Source organism: Rhyacophila brunnea, unplaced genomic scaffold, assembly GCF_057557595.1.
Source record: "Rhyacophila brunnea isolate RB1 unplaced genomic scaffold, BYU_Rbru_1.0 scaffold_77, whole genome shotgun sequence".
Taxonomy (NCBI): domain Eukaryota; kingdom Metazoa; phylum Arthropoda; class Insecta; order Trichoptera; family Rhyacophilidae; genus Rhyacophila; species Rhyacophila brunnea.
Window position 1 is genome coordinate 3,079 of NW_028233347.1, and position 6,874 is coordinate 9,952.

Sequence of the window (6,874 nt, forward strand, 5' to 3'; positions counted from 1 at the left end):
ACTATTTCATTTTCTACGTAAAACAAATTTTAAAAGTATATATAGTATGATAAAAAATTTTTAGAGATTAGCTGGGTAAGTTTATTCTATCTTCTAATGCTGGAAATTTACATATCTACGTATATATTATGTTAAAATTACAAGATATTCGAAAATTATCAGCATTTGGTAATTTAACCTTTGCAAAATTTATTGTAAAAGCAAGCAAATATCGACTTCAAACATGAATCATTACATAATTTTTGCTGTTGCATGCCTTTGATTATGGCTTTTTATAATTGGATATAAAACGCAAAAAAATTAGTAGAGCAAAATACACCATACTTATATTATTTCAAAAAATACTTCTTAATAATATATAAATATTTTCACATACAGTAATAAAATATTGTTTATATTTGACACAAAATACACGAAACAATAAAGAATTTTTGCGTTTTTATATACAAATTTTTCTTTTTGGATTATGTAAGAAGTAAGAATTTCATGTATATGTGGTTTATTTTAAAATGATTCACGTCACTGAAAAAAATCTTTTATGATGCAATATATCAAATATATATAACAGTATAATTAAGATTTATACACAAATTTTTTAACATTTTTTTATAGTTTTGTATATGTATAAAATTTCTATGAAGAAAATATTTGATTGACAGTTCAAATTTATAGCATATTATATATTTGGTCTTTATTAAATTATATTATATTACGAGTAATATCTTAAAATTTATGTCTTTTATAACATTTTCTTTTGCTTCTAACAAATTGTATATTTGGCGTGTGATTTAAAAAAACAGCCAATACAAGTTCCAAATAACGTCATTTGTACGCATAATGGCAGTTTTATATAACAGATATACAACACTAAATATATATACTAACATAAACTTTTTTTTACATATACCATTCTTACCTAACTAGAAAAATTCATAATAATTATTTTAATTTAAAATTTTAACTTGAATAGCATATTTTATATAAAGTAAGAATTCGATTCGAATTATGTATTCGCAGTCTTAGATGTAAATTTATCTTACATATACTGTCGATAGTTATAAAAATTCCCAGCAAAGAATCAATATCATGCACAAATTAAGTCCTCTGTACAAAAAATGAGTGAAAAGGTATGTTTGGTAAAAGTGGCAAGATGTGTGTTTTAATCTTCGTATAATATGATAGCTTTTATCGTAAGACTTAAATATTCTTTTTTGTAGTAAAGCATCAAAACTTTATATGAATATTTAAACTAATAAAAAAACCTAAATATTATATGTATGTAAAAAATTTATTTAAAATATGTTATTTAAGATACCATGTATATTGCACATATTTTACTTTGTTATTTTTTATTTTAGAGAACATCTTTTACAATATTTTTATTTTTGTATCCATAGTTTTTAAATGATTTATGGTCTTCAGATGTAAAAAACGCTCAGTAAAATAAAATATATGATGTCTAAATACTTTACTGCAAAAACACATACTGACTATACATAATATCTGCAACTCACATGTAAAAAACTTACATATAAGACAAAATTGTGTATATGTGGACTTCTAAAAAAAAGTTTCTATAAATATGAATATTTTTAGAAATCATCTTTTTGTATATTCTTATAGTTTTTATAATTATTTTTAATCGTTCTAACTCAAATACTGTCATTCACTGTCAAATTAAGTAAATTTTTAACAGTTTGTAGCTGCAATTCTTGAATATTTTGCAGTTGAAATATAAATAAACGATAAATATTTATGCCAATAATTTTGCATATGTTTCATATAAAACAATTCAACACAAAATTTTTGGTATAATATCAGATATTGAGATAACCACATTATGATTTAAATATTGTAATTTGTTGATGTTCTGCGTCTTTAGTACAGAATTGCTCGACAGTAATTATATAATATGTGCATTTTTTATGATAAAGATTTGAAATTTTTATAAAAATCAATTCTTGTATTTACGAATGCAATAGGAAACGAATTTTTATAATTCAACACTCATATTTAATGGTCATCTTTTATAAGAATAATACAGATTTTATAAGACTTCTCATACAAAAAATAGTTATAAAATGTTTATCTGTAATCTATAATCATATAAATATATATTATTATAAAAATCTTTTTTTATACAATTTTTAATAATCTTGAATATTTTCGAATTTCCGTTCTTTCAAGTACTTCATTTTATAGTTAGAAAAGGAAACTATACGTCAAATATCAAATTAAAAACTTGCGTTTATGTGTAAGTTTATTATGAAAAACAATTTTAGCTGGATAAAAATTTCTAAAAATAATAAATGTGCATAAATTAGAAAACAAACTGTGTATATATTGATACATTATATAACGGTATTTCTAGTAACTGCAGCTTTTTTTCATGTAATACTTATTGCCTCTTGAAAGTTCACAACATGTGATTATGTTTCTGGTCTAATAAATATAGCACAGCAATATACAGAATATTGTAAGAAGAATGCTATGCTTGTACTTTCCCCTAACTTATTTGAAGCTATTTATCGCACTTTTCAGCGATTAGAAGTTTTTACCAGACTACTGAATAGTTTTAATAGTAAAACATTTTCCAACATTCATAGAAAAAATAAAAAAAGAAGTAGCATAAATATAAATAAACATCTTGAAAAAAAGTATTAAGATTGTCTAACAAATTTATACAGAGTTATTCAATAAGTTAAAAGTATTCATGGAGCGATGGAGAAATTATAAAAAAGATATTGCAACCTAATAATCCTCATATTAAACAAATTGAAAATATTGAAAAAAAGAAATCACAGTTTCTGTGTAATAAAGAATCAGGTAAGCCTACATCCGTTAATAGTAGTACAGAGACGAAAATTCTTATAGTGAGGCCATTTATATTTTATAAACATAATTAAAATCAAATGTGTGTATTGAGTTTTTAACTTGTGTCTTTTACAATCTTTAAAATAAAATTTAACTTCTGTTTTCTAATAATTCATGTTAATCTTTTTTCACAGTGCAACTTTTTTATATTATAACAAGGGTAAAGGGTAAAATCATACATGATTGCTTTGAAAATCATTTAAGTATATATTGTGGTATATTTTTATGTAATTTATACAAATATTCAGTGAGTATGAAAATTATTTTGGACATGTTTCTTCAAATATATACAAGACCAAATTTATATTAAATCGTATATTATATATATCTAAATAATTTGTCGCAGATATTTTAGACATAGGCATGAGAATATCTTTTTGAAATCATCGCAAAATCTTCTAAAATATATAAATCTAAATGCATCGACTAATCTTTTAATGTTCTTGCTGTCAGAATTGTACCCATATCTCTACATCTAAAATATAATATTATGTTTTAAAAAGCATTCTTATGCATCAATATGAGCAAGATTGCATTTTTTATATTTAAACCATCTAAAGTTCTAGATATAATCCGCAAAAATATCTTCAAAGATTTTTTTAAAGCAGAAAATTTTACATTCTCCACAATAGAGTACAAGTTTCTATATATGCGATTGTATTTGAAACATTATTTTATATGCGTGATCGAGTTTTTTGATAGCATTATTTACTGCATAATAATAAATATTTCTTTTCTATCTAAAAACTGAAAAAATACACTTTTGATCGCAAATTTTTTTTAATTGGCTTATCTCGACATGAATCCTTTTTTACAATGATTTAGTATATATAAATTAGACTGTGGTCAAAGTCATACGAGTTGATCATAATAAAGAAATAAAATAACATTAAATCTATGTGAAAGCATGATTAGAAAGTAATTAGATAATTAAAGCAAAAATTTAGATAAAATGTATCATATATAAACAAAACATTATAATTTACAGCTTAAAATTACAACCAGACAAACCGTATAAAAAAAAATTTAGTAAAATTTGCATTGTTTGTTATTTAAATTTGTATTTTTTTGGGACTATTTACCTTGAATGATATCTTACAAAATGCTGGATTCCTATTCTCTACAATTAAAAAATAGTAAATATATTCATCGCAATAAAATAATTTTTTTTTTATTCAAATGTAATTTAAGGCATTAATAAACACGAGAATTTATATGTATGTATTTTTTATCTTTTATAAGCATAAATACTTTTCACATTAATTTTACGGGATATATTTATAGTGATCAACAATATAAAACTCATTATCTTACATAGCTTAATGTCCTTATGGTTTTGAAAACAAAAAAAGAAAGGAATTTACATACGTATAATAATTATTTTTATTTTATAGACATTATTTTGTATAAATCGGATTTTTATGGTTAAATTGCGTTCATTTAGAATTTTTCTATTGAATTGTTTTATTTTACAATATCAATAATTTAAACATATCTTTGAATAATTTATATATTTAATAAACATGTTCTATCTATTTTAATTTTGTAAATAATTATTAAATAGAAATAAATAGTTTTTAATATATTATTTCTCTTGTCATTAAGATCACAAAAATATCTAGCATTTAAGAAATTTTTGCTCCCAGAATCGTGAAAATAGTATATTTAATGTTAGAAAAATTATAACGATTTACTGAACGTTCTTACGCATGATTTTGAGCATAAAATTTTGATTACTATAATTACATTGCAAATATTATAGACTATTCTTCGTAAATATTGATGAACCTCTGTGAATATTATAGTGATGAAATAACTAGATTTTACTAAAATTTTCAAATGCTTTTTTTTGGAAATTTAGTCATATCATATTATATAGTAGATTCTAGAGAAAAATGCTTACATATAGAGTTATTGCAAAAAAATATTTTAAAAAAAACTAATTGTTACAAAAAAGTTATATACTTGCTGTATTGTTTATTCAGGCTATGAAAGCGAAAAAAATTAAAGTCCTATGTATTAGTTCTACACAATTTAAAATTGCAGTAATAAAACACATGTTCTAATTCACAGATTAGTAGGAGTAATTTTTTATCTTGAAAATTTTTTTCATGGGAAATTTGGATGGTAAAGGGTAAAAAAATCTTGTTGTTGCCTAAAAAAAGTTTTATTATATACATGAATGCCATCGCATCTAACCTAATAGAATATCTACATAACAAATAAATAACAAAATTTATTCCTTGCAAAATAAAAAAACATAAAGAAATGTTTTTTGTATTCGAAGTTTTCAGAATTAAAGGAAAAAAACAATTAAAATCGAACTTATTGGTAGAAAAATTTGACGTGATATAAAAAAAATATTATACAAGGTACTAGAAATTACAGCTACGATTTTTTCACATAATTTTCCTAAATAGTATCGCTATAAATCTGTTTTTTTAATGATTTTTTACTGAAATTGTGCATAATTTCTACGTTAAATGACATCGTATCTAACAAAACCTGTTTAAGTGTTTAGTATCCTTGAATATCGATAATCTTGAAAAATAAAATAAAAACGGATAACAAACTTCACACGTTTAGAGCAATATGTTAAGAATAAAAGCATTCAACATATGAATTACATTTTCATTGGGTTTTTGTTTTAGAAATTATTTTAAATATTAACTTTAAATATCATCAAAAATTGTGACTCTAAAAAACGTAAAGGATCTATAATTACAATAAAAACTATATCTAACATTAAAAACGCACAAAAAATAGCCTAATTACAATGAAAGTAATTTTTTTAAAACTTTTTTATGCTAACATGTTTATAACTTTTTATCAATTATAGATTCAATGACATAGTTAGCTTCTATATTGATTAGATACACTTGATGTATTTGATAACTTTCTCGATGTTTTTTTAATGACTGCTTTTATAATATAAATGAGTTAGGTAAAATTTAAGCAAAATGTATAAGCTTACATGTATGCACATAGTCGACCGGGATATAAAACTTGTAAATTATTTTGTTCGACATTTTGCGACGCCGCCATTTGCTTTATCATTAAGTCATCGTATATAGTTGCTATTTGTTTATCATTGATATAAAGAACTAAGTATAAGCATTACGTGCATTTTTTTTCTTTTACAACTTTTGTAAGGTGTTAAACACTAGGTTTTTCTGTTTCAGCGAATCATTATATATTTTCTTTTAAGTTATATGTACGTTTGATGTCTGTTCGTCTGAATTATATCAGTTTTTTAGGTACGAAAATTTCAATCCGAATTTTTTTTTACGCGGATCTCTTGTACTTTATGTTATTGATTTTTTTGTTTGTTATAAATTTTCACCCAATAGAAAACTTTAAAATTACAAAACCCTATGATTTCATTGTGCCGATGCGTGTTAAAATGTCTATATTTTCTACATCCTGTTAGGGTTGTCTATCGTTATAATGAGCTTCGTTTCAATGCGAACGTTTTATCCACACAAATAAGTCAACAATTTCCGTTTTGAATATGACAGAATATCATTTCTGCATTTGTAATTTTGTTGCCAATTTTTACATCTAAAATTGAAAAATAATATGAACCATGTCATGATTATTCGCTATGTTAATTACTTTGGCATTTTTTTCTAAATACACAATAGGCTTACTTTCTGCTTTCTCGGGGTGACTTGAAAATGTATTATCGAAATTATAAACATTACATAGATAGTCTTAAATTATTGGCGATGTTTCTTATGAATTTATCATTTTTGAATATTGATGATTTTTTCGGTATACTGTTTTAATAAATTCCACGTATATTTTTTTAGCTGTAAGATGATTTTATGGCGCGTTCTTTCTGTACTATTATGCCTTAGTATTAGTTTTTTAAACCTTATCATCAATCTATGTATAATAAAAGGAAGAACGTAAAGGGATAATTCGTAAGAAATATGTCTTAACTTATTTTTAAGCTAAATTTATTTTACTAGGATATAAACAAATAAGTCTATATCTA